The sequence below is a fragment of the Corylus avellana genome, chromosome 8, assembly GCF_965113065.1.
Source record: "Corylus avellana chromosome 8, dhCorAvel1.hap1.2, whole genome shotgun sequence".
Classification (NCBI taxonomy): Eukaryota; Viridiplantae; Streptophyta; class Magnoliopsida; order Fagales; family Betulaceae; genus Corylus; species Corylus avellana.
This window is the reverse complement of record NC_142497.1, coordinates 10,894,925-10,916,859: the sequence shown is the minus strand read 5'-3', so window position 1 is coordinate 10,916,859 and position 21,935 is coordinate 10,894,925. Positions and strand designations below refer to the sequence as shown.

At 34.4% G+C, this 21,935-nt stretch overlaps 1 long non-coding RNA gene across 1 annotated transcript; it reads right to left on the bottom strand.

Annotated features, from left to right (window-relative positions):
* Positions 1–1,731: 1,731 nt before the first annotated feature.
* On the bottom strand, positions 1,732–2,793 carry LOC148584113 (uncharacterized). Its single transcript, XR_015913049.1, has 3 exons — positions 2,690–2,793; positions 2,158–2,357; positions 1,732–2,035 (listed from the first exon to the last, which is right to left on the bottom strand). It is a non-coding gene; the product is annotated as an uncharacterized LOC148584113 (long non-coding RNA).
* Between the last annotated feature and the right edge of the window lie 19,142 nt (positions 2,794–21,935).

The following is a 21,935-nucleotide window of genomic DNA, read 5'->3' as shown; positions in this document are numbered from 1 at the left end:
AAGCAGGAGCCACCCCTTTTCTTTTTCTTGTATTTGTTTAATAGTTTTAATTTTTTAATATTTTTCTTTTTCTTTAAAAATATTAATTTTTTATTGGCAAAAACGACCCAAAGCTGAGTCGTTTTGGGCTATCGCATGGTGCGGTAGTTTTGCACTACCACACCTAAGCCGGATCCGAAATTTTATTATGGTAAACGAGGCCCATTAATCTATAAAATAGCTAGGAGTTTTAAGATAGTAGATGTATTTACTAGCTATTAGGTATTACTAAAATAGAAATGAGTTACTAGGATCAAATCTATTCCATTATTATTTTCGTATTTAGTTTTCTCTACAAACTTCAACATAATATCATATTTCAACAAAATTTGTTGCCACTAAATCTCGTCCACCAATTAACCCCCAAAACGTAGATGGATAGTTATTTATCAATTTCCATGACCAATGCCATTTCATTCCCTATATATAACATATTCTCACATTTCGTTAAAGATAAGAATACAAATTCAATTTCATCATACAAGCTAAAATTCTTATTTGAGAGATGATGTTAAAATATTAATTAAATAGTTAAATTAATTATTTTATATTAATTTAAACTTTTGCGCCTAAAACTTCCACCACAGTAGGGTCCGAGATACAGGAACGTGTGATACATTTTGCTGCCACCAATTCCCCGCCGTGATCACGTACCAACATTTTGCTAACCCAATTCATTTGATTGCTCTTTATTTATCAGATTTTATAAGAAAATTTTAGTTAAATTCATGAGCAATGCTACACCTATAATTATGGGAAATGCTAAATGTTCTCCTAGTGTTCTTACTTCTTATGGTCTTAGTGTATATTAATTATTTTCTAAAAAAGTAAATTAAAAAAAAAGTGACCTTTATTTCTTTTATCAAATTTTTAGAAAATAATATCAACTTCGGACCAGTAGGACACAAGGAAAACACCTAGTATTTTCCTATAATTATTTTACAACTTATTGATACATGATTAAGGAACATATAGGGACTTACATAATTCCATTGGATAAACTTTAATCTTGATCAGCTATATGATCGTTTGATCATCAAACATTTTGTCGTGATTTCAAAATGTTAATGAAATATTAAAAAAAAAAAAAAAGGACAAACAAATGGGAATCTCTATCTTATAAAAATAATTTCCTGTACAAGATAATTAATATCTTTCAAGAGGGCTATTTTTTAACCAGAGCAAACTTTTTAACTGATTTTCGTTGCTTACTTTACGAAATATATATTGCAGTCTATCAACCATATATTCTCTGCCATGTTATTATCCTAGGATTTGGCTTAGTTAGGTGCTAATCATCATATGTCCTATAGTTTTTTCAACGGTCAAAAATTAATTTTACCCTTTTTCTCTTTCTCATAAAAAAAATTAAGTTAAAAATGAACCGTTAAAAACTATATATAACAAATGTATTGTAGTTTTTTTTAATGTGTAGGCATGTCTCCCAAGGGTCTGACTTTGCTGCATGATTAAAACATTTAACAACAATTTTATTCGTTTGATAAAAAATTTTAAACAGTACTTTTTTATTTTTTGGTTAAAAAAATTATCTGGCGTAAGGTAAATGTAAAAATAATTTTAAGTGTATTAAATATAAGTGTGTTATGTTAGAAGTTTTTTTGTTAATGCAATTTTTTTCTTCTAAAAAGTAAAATGCCCAAGAAAAAAAAGACAACTCATAGCGCAAAAAGAGAACTCAACTTAAAGCTTCCCATTCATTCATTAATTATAATAAGCATCCTTACATCACCTTATATAACCCACCAACTTATTCAAAACAGACTAGACCTAGAATGCAAAGTAATTGTGAGCGTGACAAAGATTAAAGATAAAGAAAAAATTACAAGAATCCCTTTCTCCCAAATACACTTAGTAATATGTTTGGATTGTTGATGGCAATTCGAACTCTTGTTGACATGGAACTTATTGCTGGTGATTAAGCTGAAACACTATTGGTGATGCAGGACACGACTTTGTCAATGAGTCCCTTCATTCCCTGCACGGCAAGGTTCGAATACAATTTTAAATCACAATTTATCAAAAAAGATACCATAAAATATGTATTCAAATTAAGTGATCCATGAGTCGATAAATGAATATGAACATTATCAAACATACCCGAAAGTGAAGTGGCCACATTTGTTACAGGAGGAGGGGGAGGAGAATATCGCACCATTGGGAGGGGAACACGACCTGTTACATTATAAGTGGGAGGAGGATATAGCACAATTGGGACATCCTTCACATTTGTTGTAGGAGGAAGGGGAGTACGAAATCGCAGCCTTGAGAAATCATCATACTTCTCACTTGCAAAACTCCTTGCATTCCATGCACAAAGGGGTAATAACTTATGCAGTCAATTCAAACAATACAAAGAAAATGAATCTAATGGTTGTTGTGGACCAAAATTCAATATAATTGAGGATTTATGTATCACTTTTAACCCTCTTTTTTGGGTAGTTGTCTATTAGAGGGGTTTCTCTACCCGAGCACCCGAGCAGGGAGGGACTTCCTGCTTGGGCAAGGGGTCCATCCGAGCAGGGCCCTCTCACAATTTCTTGTTATTTTCCTTACTCCCTACTCCTCCGGTAGGAAATGACATGAAAAGATCATCTTTTCAATGTTGTTGGTAAAGAAAAAAGTAACATACCATAAGGGATTTTGAGAGCAAAGCATGTTATGAGAAAGGTAAGCAAGAAGAACAAACACAGTCGTGCTTGAAAACCCATAGCTCTCTCTTTTTCTCTCTCTCTCACTCACTTCTCAATCTTGGAGAAACACTGAAAATCTTTTCACTATTTGTACAGGAAAAATTGTAGTTGTCGCCCCACCTGATATATTAATTAGCATTTAAGGCTGATATTTGCTATCCATGAATGATGAGAATCTAATCAATGTTGAGAATTTAGTGCATCAAACCTGATTTTATGATAATTTTTTCTTCAATAATGTGAATCTAATCAGAGTTAATAACCAAACCATGAATTCTTCACATCAACTTACATGACGTGTTTTAAATATATCATCTCCATATTGTTGTGAAGTATTTGGCTTGAGCGATTAAGCCCAAATAGTTGAAATGGTTAAGAGAGAAGCTTGCCCATCATACATATCTATTGAAAGATCAAGCGGTTTTTATAAACTAAACGAATTCCAACCACACCATAGGTAAGTGTTGGTCCATATTTTAAATAAAATGTGTTACTAAAAATATTTATTAAAATGTGTTACTAATAATGAGAATATATTGGTTAATTGAATGGATAAATATGGGAGTTTCATTGATTAATGAGGAGTTAGTACTTGACAAAATTATAACTCCTGCATTAATAAGGTAAATGTATGAATGTAATTAATTAAGATACTAACTCCTCATTAATTTATTATTGTGTTACTGAGTTTAAGTGTGTGATGCAATAAATGGTCCATGGGCTTCTTGGTAAAAAGGCTGTATTTGGCTTGTAGAAGATGAGGACGAAGATGGGCTTTGTTCTCCATGGTCTTCAATCCCTTTAGCTTTAAGGAGAAGGTTTCAGCATAGATCTTTTAGATTTTTACATTGAACTTGAGCCATGAATGCATCAATTTCTGTCTGTAAATATGATTTATTTGCCATGAATTGGCTTTGATGTATGATGGAAGGGAATTCTCTCTATATTGAAGAAAGAATTTTCTGAATGTTGAATTTGTCCTACCAGCGGAGATATCTGTATCATTTGCAAATTCCTTGATCAATGGCATAATCTCATTTGAAGAGCCAGGGGATTTTGTATTTCTTTGCCAAGTGAAGCAGGGAAGGAAATTGACTCTCTGCTTCACTAACTCTGTAAGCTGTTGAAAACTGCTTTAATGCATCTGCAAGTTCTAGATGTAAAATCTTGAGAATTATCCCATGATTTTTCCACCATCTGTTCAATCATAAAGAGAGCTGACTGCTGAATTTGTTATCAAAACAAAGATACCAGGAGTGGTTGTTATATTGTTTTAATAAAGAAGTACTTTTGACCATGCTTCAATATAATCATAATACCTGTATTGGACTTGATGGCCGTGAAGGGCTTTGAGATCAGATGGGTGGTAGCCCCATTCTTTTGCTGAAATAATTTTTGCTATATACATCTTATCAAAGATTATTCTTTTCTATTCTGGGTCGAATTTATCCAAAACTAAATCTTTGGTAATTGATGCTGTTTTGAGTAAAATATCTCTGTAAAACTTGATGGATTTGAATGGGTGAGATGGAATCAAATTTCATTTAGGAGGGAAATAACATTTAACAACATCCAAAGGATTCTTGAGGTGACGCTGGTCATGTTCTATAAAGAACAGGTTTTTTTTATATGTTTTTTGGACAAACCTATATCTATTGATTTAGGTAATTGGTTGGCTGGTATAGAATTTTTGCTGCTGTATGAATTTTGAAGAGTTTTGTTGGGTAGGGGTAATGGTTGTTGTAGGACATTCTGCCAACTAGTAAGGGTTCGGGTGACATGGTGATGCTAAAGTTGATGAGAAAGTAGGTCTTGGAGAACCAAGAACCTGAAACTTATTCAACATCTTAATAGATGAACATGTTTTATAAGGGTTTACATTTCCTGGGCTTAGGATTACATGACTTGGCTGTGACTTGATTGAAGGTATTTTATTTTTATTTGTACTTGAGTGTGGCTTTTCAGCCATCTCTTCCCTGCAAAAATTCACGAGTGAGGAAATCAGGTATAGAATTTTGATCTCCTTTGATGTATTCAATTTCAAAATAAAAAATACTTAAAATTGATTGCCATCTGGCAAAAATCTGTTTACTTGATATATTTTGAACATCTTTTTCTAAAACATGTTTTGCACTTTTGCAATCAACTCGAATTAATAATTTTTGGTTTAACAAATCATTTTGAAACTTTGAGATGCATAGTACTATAGATAAAATCTCTTTTTTAATAGTACTATAATTACTTTGTGCTGAATTCTAGATTCCTGAATGGAAACAAACAATTTGTTCTGAACATACCTCCAAACTTATATTTTGCTAGTCCCTTAACAAAACAAAATTAAAAACAAAATCAAAGCAAGAAACATAAATCCACTGTCGTGGGAGAGACGATTGCATTTAGCATATGCAACAAGCCTTTTAAACCCCTAGGCATCCCTAGTGGACGAATGAAGTCTCGTGAAAGTTTAATAGGAATGATACCCACAAAAATTGTTAGTGCTATGTTATTGAAAAGAATAAGGTTTCACACAAAGCATGATTCTCATTCATAAACAGACTTAACAAGACAAACACCATCATCACAATCACTAGGGCATCCAAAATCAAAGAACTCATAAATGGACAATTGAGACATCAAATGTTCCATTAATTAACATACAATCATAAGGCTTCAATTTACTCAAAGTTTGTGTACCTCAAAGTTAATAGGAATTCTATCAAATGAAGACAACCAAGACTTAAGTCAAGATATGTTTTTTTTTGTTTTTTTTGTTTTTTTTGTAGGCCGTGCAATGCTCGGCTCCCTTAAGTTTTCTAATTGACCTATGTAACGAGTGTTAGGCCAATAACTCCCAAACCAGATGGTTTTAGGGCATTAGATGTGAAAACAACCCTATGGGCTTAATAACTCAAGTCAAAAAGGCTACGAAACCAAATTAGTCATACAATTAACCAACTTGAATTTCACACATTTTTACGCGAACACCCAATACTTAATGAGGCAAGAGGTCCGGTTACTTAATGAGAAACTCAAAATAATTTTTTTATTTTTTTATTTTCAATCCAAGATTATTCATCAATAAGCCATCCCACAGATCTCAAGATACACACAGTTTAGTTCAAATTTCATACCTTACAGACTCTAAGTTAATGTGCTCGTGATAATCAACTCAAAACAAGTGAAGTCTCTCTAGCCCAAAAATGAGTCAAAGGACTCAGATTCCTAATGACATGATAATATGTTTAAAATATTAAGCCAACCACTGAAAATCAAACCACAGTTACAGCTTAACTCACACTTAACAACAACATAGCAATTTTTTTTTTAGACAGATAAAAACAAACAAACCGACAAAGTATTTTTCCATACCCCCCAACTTGAATTACACATTGCCCTCAATGTTTAGTAAATAAATACATTACCAGAAGTACGAAACATCAAGGTATGAAAAAGGGCAGGGCGTCCCGCAAACTTGAACACCAAAACACCTATCAACAAAACTAACAACAATATTTTCTCATAGAAACAAACATCAAAAGATTAATTGCTATCAGAAACAACATAAAATGACAAGAAATAAAATGACAAAAGAAAAATAACTCAGAAATGAAGTGCGGAAATAAAAAAGAAGAAAAAATACTGCACTTTCCCCAATTATTTGGGTGTCCAACCAATCACTTACACCCTTTCTTCTTTAAAACTTTGTAGCATTTTGGAAGGGTGTTTCGCCCTCTCAAGTAACTTACTTGCATGCTTCGAAGAGTCTTCTTAGGAACATGGTTCCTAGATTTGTGACTTTGTGTGCAGAAATCCTTGAGAAGTTTTACATGTGATGGCACTTTGAGACATTGAGGAACTAAAGCTTGTGGTTCTTGTTATGTCTCAAGAGGGATTGTGATGATTTATTATTGAACTGCAGATATTCAGTATGGTGCAGTTCATAAGATTGGGGAGCATAATTTTCCGTAGCATGATCTTGCCATGAGAAATCAGAATGGTTGCTTAAGTTTAGGGTGTAAAAATTGGAATTTGATTCAAACCCCGAGTTGGAGAAATTGGTGTTTATCTGCTCATATGAAAATTTGGAAAATTGTCCCCAAGATGGACACTTACTAAAACTATGATAATGATTGGAGCAGTATAAACATGGTCCATGTGGATAAAAATTGAGAGGATAGTTGGTGGGAGCTGGTGTTCTATAACTAGGAGAAGCATTAAAATTTTCAAACGAAAAATTCATGCTTCACCCACACTCTTTAGCATGCAAATATCACACATAAAATAGTAACTAGATTTATTTTATTTTATTTCAAGAAAATAAAATAAACAAATATAAGTATTATAAAACAAAATTAAAAAAAAAATTAAAACTATAATAGAAGCATCAAACTAAACAAGAATACCAAAAATTAAAAACTAAAACTCAAAACTCACAAAACGAACCAAAATAAAATTTGGCAAATTGGTATTGATCAATCTTGGTGCAGTCTGCAGAGGTGCACTCGAGTGCAAGAGCGCTGATCTGTCAGTGGTTTTGCCTACTGCGTTGAGCGCTGATGCGCTTGAGCTTTTGCGTGAAGTTCTTAAGCGCAGGCGCACACAACTGTATTACTGCTACCTTGATTGCAAGTGCGCTCGAGCGTACTACAATTGCGCTTGAGTGTATGTGCATTGATGTGCAAATGAAAGTTCGACAGAACTGCAAAACAGTGAAAAAAAAATAAAATCCTTTTTTTTTTTTAGCAACAAGAGTTAAACAAAATTAAAAATAAAAAACAAAAAAAAAATAATAATTGCAAAATTAAATCCTAATTATAACTAGTAAAAGGATAAAATTAATTCAGACATAAATTGAATTCAAAAATCAAACAACTCCCTGACAATGGTGCCAAAAACTTGTTGTGAGTTTTAATATTACTCGTAAATGCACGAGTCGTTTGCAATATAGCTTTTGCAAGTGTGAGGTCGAATCTACAGGGAATTGTGTTTTTTAAGACTAAATTAATTAAATTCTAACCTAGTTCCAAAAGATTTTTTATTTTGAAAGTAAACAAACATAAACTAAATAAGATAAAGAAATAATCAACCAAGAAAGTATTTAGGTTGTAGAATCTACACTCACCAAGTCAGAACAACACATTCCATGTTCATTAATACTGTCTAAAGTTCTCACAAATGAAATCCTATGTATGTCTTACTATGCTTCACAAATTAATTAAATCATCTAATGTATCCATCAATTACACAAATCACAAAAGATATCCGGATTAAACCAAATTATCAATTGTATCTATAAGACAAATCACAAAAGATATTTAATTTTATTTTCATAAATAAAGATCCAAGTAAAACAATTAAATGAAACTCTCTTAAATCATCACATGTATTCCTAAATCACAATAGATATCCAAGAGTAATCTCAATAATTGAATTAAAGTAAAACAATTAAAACCTTAAAAACCCATAAAATGATAATAATATTGACTTACAAAAAAGTGTTGTTGTTCTTCATCGGTGAGGCTTCATCCTCAACCTTAGTTGAAAATTTACCTTCACATGATTATTGAAAATAAAACCTAAACCTAAAGAAAACTAAACTAAAAAAGGAGAAAAACTGTAAAAATTCGGACTTGATCTCCCCCCCAGCCTCCGTTTCTTGAGGCTTAGCCGTCATTTTATGGGGGGTCTTTAGGGTTAAAAACCCTGCTAGGGCATATCTAGCAGATGAGTGCGCTCGATCGCACTCGGGCATGTAACTCTTCTCTTGCGGCGTAGCACTTGGGCGCTTGCGGCTTTCTAGTGGGTGTGGGTGCGCTCGAGTGCAACCTAGCTGAGATCGAACGCACAAGCGATCGAGCGCAGGATGGTGCGCTCGATCTTACTTTGATGGCACTTTTTTTAGCTTTTTTCCAAACTCTGTATTTTTCACTTTAAAGGCACAATTTTTCCTTAACAACCTATACAACACTAGGACACCAAAACTAACACAAACATCATAAAATAATAAAGCTAAAGGCTTAGCAAGTGAAAATTAAAAAGTCCAAATATGCAATATTTGGTACTCATCATCCACTATTCACAATTAGAGATCTAATGAATGCCTCAATAATAAAAATTTAATCACGCAAATGGATCTAGGTCAATAGCTTCCTCAGCTAAGCTTGTAAAATTACCATAATTTTACTGATGGATATGTGATTCTACGGTTTAGTAAGTAAAAACATTATGAACTTAACATGTGTGATATGAGCGACCCTTTTAAAATTTTAATTCATTATGAAGATGGAGTTTATTATTTTAAGTTTGCCAATAAATAAAAACCATGGTTTTGAGTGATACTTGATTTTTGGATAACATGAACTTGTACATAATGCTTGTGGGTAACATTCCTGGAAAACTCTCACGAGACTTCACTCGTCCTATGGGAAATTCCTAGGGGTTTTAAAGGCTTATTGCATATGATAAATGCAATCGTATATCCCACAAAAGATGGATTTACCTTTTTGTTTTCCATTTAGTTTTTAGTTTCGTATTGCAAAGGGATTAACAGTATATAAGTTTGATGGTATGTTAAGTACCAAAATATTCATATTTTAGCCATTAACTTATATTTGTTAATTCCTTAGTTTTGTTAGTTTGTGCTATTTTATTTCTTTTATGTGTTTTCTATGTTTTTGTAGGCTTTTGGAAGAAAAGGAAGCACTTCTGGAAAGTTCGAGCATTAAAAAGCGAATCTAGGAAAGCTAGAGGTTCTGATAGTGCAATCGATCGCAGGTCTGCACTACAAGAGAGGTCCAGATGAGCGAGTAAGGTGTGTGCTCGTGCACATAAGAGAAGACTCGATTGCAGACGTGTGATCGAATGCACACAGGCCGCGATCAAGCGCACCCGTGCGCTGGAGAAAAGACAGCTGCAGCGAGACTTCTTTGTTTTTTATATTAGGGTTTTTCTAATCCTAGTTGCACTAGGACTTAACCCTACGAGTTTAATAGGATTTCTATAATTTCTAGACTATTCCTAAGCCTATAAATAGACCTCTAAGCCACACAATTGAAGAGACACAATTCCACACAACCTTGGGGAAAGGAATTGGAGGCTACTTCAAGGAGTCGTTTTCGGTTTCTTCTTTTCCTTTTCATTTTAGTTTTATTTTAATTATGTGTAACTAACTCCTTTGTAGGGCTAGATTTAAGTCTTAATTATTTTTATTTAATATTTCAATATTGTCGCCTTTGTGATAATCATATTGTGATGTTTAATTTGATTAATTCATGTTTTATTGAATTCCTCATATGTGTGTGATTGGCCATTATATGCATGTGGTATGGCTTAATTATTTAATATAATTTAGATGATCGAGTCCTAGGCTTAATAGAGTGATAAAAGAATTTCCTCATGGGTTCTTGGGTTAATCAACATGAAAAATCAGGAGCATACACCCATGCCCTAGGCTCTATGTGTTTGTCGATTTTCATAAATTTATGCTTTCTTAAAGAACAGCTTAGCATAGACACATGCTAAATTCTTTAAGAAAGAAAAGAGTTAGAGTATACACCTATGCCTAATTTGTTGCTTAGGAAAATATATAGCTTAAGGAGTATACACCAAAGCCCTTAGGTTGGCAAACATTAAGTATTCATAATATGATTATAGCATTGGCATATTTTTATATTATTTAAGCATGATTAGTGGTGGATATCAAAACCCTACCTTTTATTTATCTTTATTTATTTTCAATATATCAATATCAATTTCGTGACAAAATTAATATTTTAATCAATTCTAAGCGAAATCAACAATCTACGTGGGAACGATCTCGTACTTGCTACACTATACTACTGTTTTGATCCTGTGCACTTGCGAGTTAAAACATACCAATTATTATCTATTGATTTAGGTAGTATTTGGCACAACAACTTGCTTGGGACAAATTTTTTTCCTTCCACCCATTTATTCTTTCCCAAATTTTCCCTTTTATACTTGTGAAAGTGCTGACCTTTGAGCACCCTACTAATGCTGGCAGTCTCAAATATTTATCATAACTCTGTAAGGCGCTAACTCCTACCATTGACATGATATCGGCCTTGGTATCTTGATGTGTGTTACGGCTAAAGAACATGGATGTTTTTTGATTGTTCAATTTTTGGCCTTTAGCTCGCTCATAAATATCCAATACTTCTCGAATCCAGATTCATTCGGGGATGTTTGCTCTGCAAAATAGAAGACTGTCGTCTGCGAAAAATAGGTGACTCAATCTAGTCCCCCCTCTCGTTATGGGCAAGCATGTTATACGACCTTCTCTTTTTGCTCGAGTGATAATAGTGATAAGTCCCTCTACACACAACAGGAAAAAATTGGGAAATAGAGCGTAACCTTGTCGCAACCCCCTAGTTGGTGTAGTTTTCCCATGGGGTTGTCCATTAATAAGAGCTGAGTAGGAGACCATTCGGATACAAGTCATGGCAAGAGAAATCCATCTCTCTGCAAATCCAATTCTCCTCATAATTGTTTCCAGGAAGTCCCATTCCACCCTGTTGTATGCATTACTCATGTCTAACTTGAGAGCCATAAACCCTTCCCAACCTTTCATCCTTACATCCATGGTATGAAGTGCCTTAAATGCCACTAGAGTATTGTCTGTAATTAACATTCCTAGAATAAAGGCACTTTGTGATGGGGAGATGATAGAAAGCAACACCTTCTTCATTCAATTAGCAAGAACTTTGGCTATAAGTTTGTATAGAACGCTACACAAGCTAATAGGGCGAAATTCAGAAATACGATAAGGATTTTTTACCTTTGGCATAAGTGCAATATAGGTGCTATTTAGGTCTTCGTCAAAGATACCTTCATTGAGGAATGCTAAAACAGCTTGGCAAACTTCCTCCCGCATTGTAGCCCAATACCATTGATAGAAGCTGGCTGCGTAATCATCAGGACTAGGAGACTTTAGTGCTTGCATTTGTGGCAATGCAAATTCCACCTCTGCGGCCTCAAACCACCTTACTAACAAGGAATTCATCTCACTTGTTACTGTAGCCCCATTAGGCACTCCTCCACACCTTCCGTTCCACCAGATGTAAATAGTTTTACCTAATAGTGTACAAATGCCTAACCTATCTCCTTCTCCTTTCTTCACTCCCTTCCTTCGTCATCTGTAATTCGTCGAATCGTATTAACCTTCTGTTTGTGACTGGCCCAAGTGTGGAAAAAAGTTGTCTTTCTGTCTCCTTGTTGATAACAATTATGTTTTGCCCGCTGCTTCCACCTGATGTCTTCCTGCTCCATAATAAAACCTATTTTAGCCTCCAACTGCTTTATAGCCTCTCAGTTCCCAGGGTTTTTGTGCCTTTGCAACAATTCCAACTGTTTGGTTTTTTGTTTCAATTTCTCCTAAGCTTGCCCAAATTTCCTTCTACTCCACCCAATTAGAACGGTTTGGCAGTGTTCCAGCTTGCTACGAACGGACAAAAGTGGATTAGCTTCATGCCCATAGTCTTCCCAAGCCTTCCAAATGACATCATCGCACTACTCATCCACCCACCATTTAGCTTCAAATTTGAACCCCTTATCTCTACTTCTCCTTATTGGTGCCTCCTCTTGGAAAACAACCATGAGCAGTTTGTGATCAGAAGACCTGGCTGCCAATACATTCACTCCCACCTCTTTGTAGATCAAACACCACCCCACATTCCTAACAGCTCGGTCCAGGCGTTCCTTTATAAAACTCCCATCACTGCGTCCATTATTCCAAGTATATTTGGACCCTTTGAACCCCAAGTCACTTAGAGAACAGTCTTATAGCGCCATTAGAAAATTCTCCATTTGCCCTTCCCTCCGTAGTGTTGCTCCAACCTTTTTTGTTTTGCTTCGTGATCTCATTGAAGTCCCCAACACATAGCCACGGTTTTGGGGAAAATAGCTTCAAATGTTGAAGTAACTCTCAAGACTCTTTTTTTTTTGTACTATCCGGATGACCATAGAAACCAGTAAACTCCCATATTTTGTTCAAGTTAGGTGGCCTAATAATGGCATTGATGTCTCTTCGGGAATAGTTTTGAATTTCTAGGCCCATCTCCTCCTTCCAAAATAAGGCCAAACCTCCACTCCGCCCCACCGGGTCTACCAAGAACATACCATCAAAGCCAAGCTTGACTCTGATCCACTCCATTCTCTGTTTCGTGCTTATTGTCTCCATGGGAAACAACAAGCTGGGCTTCTTTTCCTTCACCATCTAGCAAAGATCTTGAACTATCCAAAAGTTCCCAAGCCCTCGGCAGTTCCAACTTAATAGAATTATGGCGACTGACAGGGCTGTCTACCAACCGCCACCAATTTTTGTGCATTGGTACCATGTTCCCTATCCTCCCGGCCCATCTCGCCTTTTTTCCTCCTCCCATTGATATTCCATCTATCTCGGCCACAAGCTTCTTTCTCTTGAAATTTTTAGCAATCTTCTTCCCCACCATCAACCCATTCTCCTCTCTCCCCCTTGCCTTTCTCTTCCAGGTCCGTAAAGAGTTTCTCCCTGTACTAGCTCTCTCTTTCTTTTGTATAGCCACCATCTTGGTTTTCTCCTCTGCAAAGGGATTATTGTCTGTCTGCATTGCCGCTGTTATTGGGTCATCAGTCACCGCCATGCATGCAGTTTCCACGTTGAGGTCCTCTTGACCCATCACCTCCATCGTAAAACCCTCCTCTGCATTAATTGCTCCATTAATATTATTTCCACCTACTTTAACAGGTGTGGACCGGTATGTTGGTGAGTCATGGCCAACCACTTGGACTTCACCTCCATCCAAATCCAACCCCCCCCCCCCCCCTCCGAGGCTGCTGTGCATATTCCCTTCCTACCCCCATCGTCTTTTTTTTTTTGTTTCACTATTTTTTGCCCCCAATGTTGACCACAACACATGTCCCTTCATTGATGGACACGTGATCTCCAATCTCCGAACTTGTTGGACCATTATCTCTCCCCTTCTCCGTACGCCAAGTGCTAAACCCCTCATGGCTGGAATTTTCGGAAAATATGGTATGGAACTAGGGTTTCCTGATCGCTTACCCCTTTCCATATTGGGAACTCCTTCAAGGGAGTGACCGCCATCACATCTCCACCTCGCCGATTGGGACTCCCTTGAACGATCATCTTCTCATGCGTAAACCCTCCATCCGTTACTCCTCCAACTTTTCGCCTTATGGTTGCAGCTCTCAACCATACACCCCAAGGCCGATCACCATCCTCGGAATGTTGTCTTGATGATCTTTTCTCGATACACCCCTTTTCTCCATGATTCTTCCACAGTTGAAGCAAAGTAATGGTAGATTTTCATAATTAAAGGTTACCCAGAACACCTTGTAGTTCAAATGTATCGCTATCCCCCGTTCCAACGGCCTTCGTAGATTTATCTGCACTCGTATTCTTAGACATCGTCCCCATTCAGTTCCATCCCAGCCACGTTGACATCTTCAAGGTCTCCTAACAACTCCCCTATTTTATTCCCCACCACTTTTGTCATATAGACCAGAGGTAGGTTGTGCATTTGAATTCAAAAGGGTGAATGAGTGAACTGCATCTGAGATAAGGGAATATTCCCATCAAAGTCGTTTAGAATTAAGATTTGTCTATCAAACGACCATGGTCTTCCTTCCATAACCTGTGTCTTGTCCTCCATAGACGTGATAATACGTTCTTGAGAGCTTCTTTGTTAATATTTCTCTCCTCTCCTATTCGACCCACCAAACATCTTTCCCCTATCTCCCTCACATGTGCAACTTCCCCTTCCATGATGAAGATACCTACCCTTTCTCTTCCTATCAACGAGACTTTCCCATATAATTCAGCGATCTCATCGGCCATCTTCCACCTTTTGAGTGCCACGTTCCCCTACACCCAACCTTCTCGGACGTGCACCGCCAGAAGACTAAACCCCCTTCGCTAGGTTTTGCGCAAATCGATAAACCCTAAAGGGGACTTTTCTAAGGGTTAATTACTTTTCAGCTAATCACTACAAAAAAATTGGTTTTTTAATTACAGAAGTTTAGTAACGTGTCAATAGGGTTGACACGTTACAAAATGTTAGTAACGTATGTGTAGTAACGTGTCTGGCATGTTAAGAAATTGGGTGTTGCTAAATCCAATTTAGTAACGTGTCAATATTGACACGTTACTATTTAGTAATGTGTCAGTATTGACACGTTACTAATAGTTTAGTAACGTGTCAGTATTGACACGTTACTAACGCCTAGTAACGTGTCAATACTGACACGTTACTAAATATTACTATTTTTTTTTTAATAAATTTCTCTAAAATTTATTTATTTGTGCACCTGATAACATCAACATACATTTCTCAACAACCGGATATCCGATACATCCATTTGGATGTATTTCTCAACATATATACATCCATTTCTCAAGTCGCATCTGAACATTGTCTACAACATATATCATTTGATGTCTACAAAACATACATATATATACATCGATCATTGTTTATATACATCCACATTGTTAATAAACAGATAATTCCAACTATATATATATATATATATATACACAGTAACAAAACCCTAAACATACAACTTAAGTGATTCGCGAATACATTACGTATAAACACTCCAACAAAAAATCTCGAGAACACCATCATGACGAGTCAACTTCTTTGCACTCACTGCAAATGATTACACAACAATCAGTCAACAAACAAATACTCGAACAATCAATCAGGAATCATCAAGTCCCAAGCGATTAGCAATGTCAAACTATACGAAGGTCATACTCAACAATATTCAGGTTTAGTGATGTGTATGAACGGACGATAAACAACTTCAACGTTATATCTATACTGCCGACACACATCTCAGGGTATATACATAGTTTCAATGATAATTCATTCAAAATGTGAAAATGATATGAAATTACGATATATATATATATATATATATATATATATATATATATATATATATATATATGATCTACGCGTATCCAGCATTTCCACAACCACAACACATAAATGAAGGGCATTCCTAATTTTCAAGCATTCCTGATAGCAGTTTGGTAGGCAGTAACTTGAAGTCAATATTTTACCTTAAATTCTGGCACAGTTGAAATTACCCTCATTATGATGGTGTAGCTGATGAATTTTATCATCTTGATTCTCACTTATAATTGCTTTCTTCTCATTATTAGCTCTATTGTCATGCTTAAGAATTGTAAAAGTCTGATAGATGCCAGCTGTTATAGCTTCTATGCATCAACATTGATCTTGGTAAGCTTAAAAATGTTGACTACTTTACCTACGTTTGATGGAACTTAAAGGTATGCATGAATTTTTGCATATCTACATAATTCTGTGTGTGCACTCTTAGTTCCAATTATTTTAGGTATCATTTAACTAAAAAATAATTACTTGGATGACATTATGTTTAATATCATATGCGAGTTCTGATATTTTGTGTTACAAATGTAGGTGCTTCTGTGGAAATGAGTTGAATGGACAGGTATTCCTCTGTTTGCGATGATGCAGTTATTAAAATTTAATTAAATTATGTTTCTTGCATTGAGAACTCTTTCTGCCAAACTAGAAATTAAAGTTATAATCTCTGCTTGTGACACCTGATTAGAAAGGCGTATGCCAATTATTCATCTAATTCCTAACAAATCAAGCACACTAGACTTCCAAAATCAGGAACAAATCAAGCACATGATAATGTCCTTGTATGGATATATCTTTTTGTTCAAGCATGAGAGGATGCATCTGTTCCAATATGAACTTTAAACTTTAAACTGCTATTGTTCTATTTTCTTGTTAGCTAGTTTGAGATCTCAGTTGCAGAAAGTGTATAAAAATTTTCTGCAAGTTTTGGATTTAAATCTTGCTAATTATTCTTTCTTCATGCTGACGTGTTTATTTACTTTTTGAATTACAGAAGCCCTCTACTTCTCATACTGAGCTTTCCGTGGTCACTTTTTTTACCTATGGATCTTATTGTGTTATGTATTTTTCTCATTCTTCTTAATCTATCTTATGCAAATTGTATTTTGATTAACATTTTGTGCACCTTAATGTTGAAAACACATCTTCTTTGAAGAATAAAACAGGAGGCTATATTACTACCAACCAGCCCCTGGTTTCTTCCGCTACCACTCTGTTACAAAAAAATAACTCCATTAAGAAAAATGGTTAAAATGGATGGAAAGCGATCATATGTGTGTCATGTGACCACGTTGGTGTCTTTCTTCCTAAAACGCCGTAAATTTAAACTGAAAAAAGTAAAACTAAAAGTAAAACTTCAGGCCCCCAAAATTTAAAAAATCTCCCAAAAACTTTTTTTTTTTTTTTTTTTATGAGGTAGACCTTCAAAAATTAATTTTATCCCCACAAAATTGTTTTTTCACTTCTGCCCCCCACACTAAAATTCCTAGTCCCCCTCTGCAGATCTCTCTCTCTGTCTCACAAACAATATCTTTCCCTTGAGCTAGATTCTGTCTCTTTCTCCCCTTCGAAATCCTTTTTCAGGATTGCTTTCATATCCACAAATGGCTCTGTCAAGGCCGTGCACACAGATTCTTCAAATTTAGAATAATCCAAGTTTCAAGCCAAATTACCCGAAGTCCCATAGACGATCATTTCATTTTCTGAAAGCTTTTTACCAAATAATTTCCCTCCACCACAAACATCTTCTCATCACTCTTTTTCTTCCTTGGTTGACGAGAAAATAGTCTCTCTTTCCCTACCACCAACACAAACACACCCAATTAATCTGGGTCAGAAATCTAGGATATATATTGTCTCCTTCAAGCTCTTTGTTTCTGTGTCTTAATTTCTCCATATATCAGACAAATGGTTCCTGATTACTACGAAATCTCACGTGGGGTTGTGGAGATGGCTTGGACTATGCTAAGTGTTAAGTAGGTAATGCTCATGGGCAATTTTTATTCCAACTGACCAGCAATTAACTAATAGGAAAAAGTTCACATACTTCCTTCAAACTACTACCCATTTGACAATGTCCCTCTCTAAACTTTCAATTGAGACAATGTCTCCCTCAAACTACCAATCAATTGTCATTTTACCCCCTAAAGCTAGCATAAAGACAAAAATGACCTTAAAATATTTGTAATAAGCCAAAAATATCATTATAAATTCAAAAAAAAAAAATAATTAAAACTATTTTGTTTTTTTTTTATTATTATTTTTAAAAGGGGAATCACCCCCATTCGGCAAAATGGTTTTGAATCAAGAAAATCTCACAAATTTTCATGTATTTGGCTTTGAAATTCGGTAAATAGCCATGAGAAATTAACAAAATTTAAGATGTAATTATATCCTTCAATGAGAATAAGGAAAATTTCATCATAATCTGCCAAAATTTATAGCAGAGTCGAATTCATCCAAAAAAAAAAAAAATGTTTTAATACTTCTTCATCAATTCAACAGATTCAATGACTGAATTGCAAGAAAATTGAGTTCGATCACACTAATTAATGAACAGATTGCTTTTACTAGACAAACTATTGGCAATTTAGACAAATCTTTAAGCACTATACCAGACGCGATTTTTGTTTTCTTTTTGCTTTCAAAATCGACAAATCAGATTACAAAAATCGAAATTGAAAACCCTAGGAAAGGGAGAAGTGTAGCAATCTGCAAGTGAAATAGAAGGGGGAGGCTCATGTATGTACGTTTGTAAGAATTAATGTCCCACATGACATGGCACATATGAGTATTTATTAGACTCCTTAAGTTATGAGATTATTTAATCCTAATCCTTAATAAATTGTTAGTTAATTAATTAAGAGAAGTGATTTCCTATTGAATTAACTCTTACTTTGATGGGAAGTTGAGTTATAAAGGACTAAAGGAAAGCGGTCCTCTCTCTGCCCTATAAATGTATGCAATTTCCATCATTTTCGTGTACCTTAAGTGGGTCAAGCGAGAGAAACCGATTTCTGGTGCTTATGCTTTCAAAAGAAGAATAAAAGAAGCAATGGATTTTGGTATGTTTCCTTTTATTAATTTATTGTGAAATTCATGATATTTAAGATCTTGTAAGTTATAGTATGTTATGTCAATTTCATGTTTTACATGTGGTATCAGAGCCTGAGTTGTAACTTTCATGATTTTTCATTAAGAAATATGTTAAATATATATAGTTAACCTCTTAATCAAATCCGTATCTATCATAATTTATTTTTGCCTATGCCAATGTGATGTTTTTGTATTTGTCACTTGTGTATGCAAAACTAAAGCTGACTAGATGCTAAATTGAGGTTTCTATAATTATAGTACATTGAATTTGGAATCTATCTTTATTTATACGTGTCATGTACACCTGTTTCGTAATTATGATTTATGGCATGTGACTGATTAATGATACCCTTCATGAAACGTCCCAACATATAAGTATATTGGTGATCTCTTTTAGGTTATGATTTATAAAAGAGTTATTGTGTGGACAATAAAGAATTGGGACCCTACTGCACGAATTGCACTTGCTATTAATTGTTTGTATCATTATGGTATAAAATAAATTTCTGTCATTTTGCTAATATATTCAAAAGCCATTTTGGTACGTGTTTGGCATATATGATTCTAAGTTTTTGATTCTAAGTTTGGCATGAAATGTATAATTACAGAACATATGCACCATTAAAAGCATGAACTCGGGGCTGTTATGTGAAGTAAAGGTTAGTTCAGTCTTTATTGTGTACGTATGAACGATAAACCTTATTAATGTTTATTGTGTACACATGTATGCCTTTATTTTTATATGATTAATCGAGTTCTTTCTTTTATTGTGCAAAACTCTTTGTGCACAGTTTAGAAATATCATTTAGTACAAATTATAAATATTGACAGATGCAAAAGTTTTATGTAAATATATTTGCTATTCGCAAAATTCACTGCTCCAAATTTACTACTGCTTTAAAGAATTGAATTAAATATTATGGCAGTAAATGTTGGCTTTAAAACATTGATTATTTTATTTCATGTATTACTTTTGTTATCTATAAACATGAATATTTATGTCAATCAATGTTAAAAAGGCATATTATGACTATTCGGTTTGCATTGTCATTATTTCGAATTGAGATCTATATTATGAAATAGTTTGGTGATCACCAAAGTGACCAAACTAAAAGGATACATAGATTTCAAGTCGTATGTTTGAAACTTAATACTCATATCCCAAGTATTAAGATAATGGCATTGCAAATTTTTGACGATTTTTCTAATCACATGAATATTTTGGATAGGCCCAAAGGTGGACCACCTTTCAAGTGATTGATAAACTAAGATAGGATAATTAATGTGTATCCTTAATTGAGAGTTGGAACCGGATACCCAAAGGTAACGGACCTATCGAATTATGGATGCATTATTAATTATTCCTATAGGTGAAAGGAAATCACCATAATGATCATATATATATTTTTTTAGTATATCGTAATTTTCACCCAAAGGTGAACTGCAGTAGTACTACTTATTGAAATATTATTTTATGTTTGATAACTCAAAGCATTAATGTAGTGAGAATTTATTTAATTGAAGAGTTAGTCCTATTTAGCTACATTTGCATACTTCATCTGTTGTGATTCTTAATGGAACAAATTTCTCAGACTAGTTTGAACAAGTTCAGTTTCTCCTTGGTGTTCTGAATCTTGATTTGGTACTCTAGACTGAGAAACCATCTGTATTACTGATTCAAGCAGTGCGGAAGAAAAAACTATATACAAGTCTTGACAGATTGGGCAATATGTTTATGTGAATGAGTATAGCAAATAATATTAAGTTATTATTTCCTAACTGGGGAATAATGTTTTTGTTAAGCTAATAAGACTGTTGTGACATTGATGGCTGAACTTACTACCATGAAATTTGATGGTAGATATGGGGATGCATGAGCATATCCTTGAAATGAAAAATCTATCTTCTAAATTGAAGGCTCTTGGGATGAATGTGGATGAGTTTTTTCTCGTGCAAATTATCTTGAATTCTTTGCCTCCTTAGTTTGGGCTATTTTAATTCATTACAACACTATTACGGACAAGTGAAATGTAAATGAATTGGCCAGTATGCTTGTTCAAGAAGAGGCAAGGCTTAAGCAACAAAAATATCATCTAATTCACCTTGTAAGTCAAGGGGCCAGAAAGAAGCTTAAAATGGGCAAAACAATAGAGTCAACTATAGTTAGTGGACATCCTAAAGCAATTGAGGTTCTTGAGAAGAGATAAAATAGTGTCAAGTGCCACTTTTGTAGAATGTTTTGGCATGTTGAGAAAGATTGATAAAAACTTATTACATGGTTCGAAAAGAAAGGTAAGCATTTAGCTTATGTATGTTTCGAATCAAATCTCACTGAAGTTCATTCCTATACTTAGTGGATTGACTAAGGTTATACTATTTATGTTTTTAATTCGATCTATGGCTTTCTTTTTCATTTGTTTCTAGATATTGGTTATTGTCTATATTTGTTTTCAGACGCTTTATGTTCTTTCTATTTCTTGAGTTTGGTTTCTTTGTTCAAACTTTATCTTGATGGCTATTACTTTAAATTCCGCAATAAAAGATTCAGTTTATTTTATTTTATTTTTATTAAAATAATATATATATATATATATATATATATATATATATATATATATATATATATATATATTTGTTAGTTTTCGGATTTTATGTGATGATTTGTATAAATTGAATCTTAATAGCTATTTTGCAAAAAGCCTTTTAACCTTGCATTATAATATTGGAAGTAAACATAGCATGATTAGTCAAAAGTCCTTTTGACTCACAATTTTTTGGTAGAAAAAACTATTTTATTACTTTTATTAATGACTTTTTTGCATTACAATTATATCTACTTGTTGCATAAAAGACTCTCGGGCAGTGGATGACTTCAAGGTATACATTACTGAGGTTGAAAGGCAATTAGATAGAAGAGTAAAGGTTGTTAAATCAGAGAGCAGTGGTGAGTATTATGGAAGCTATGATGGATCAAGTCATTGCCTGCCCCATTTGCTAAACTCTTTGAAAAGTATGGCATTTGTACACACTATGCCAGGTACATCTCAACATAATGAAGTAGCTAAATAGCATAATCGTACTCTAATGGATATAGTTAGGAGTATGTTAAGTAATTTCTTTTTACCCATTTCATTGTGGTTGGAAGCCCTTA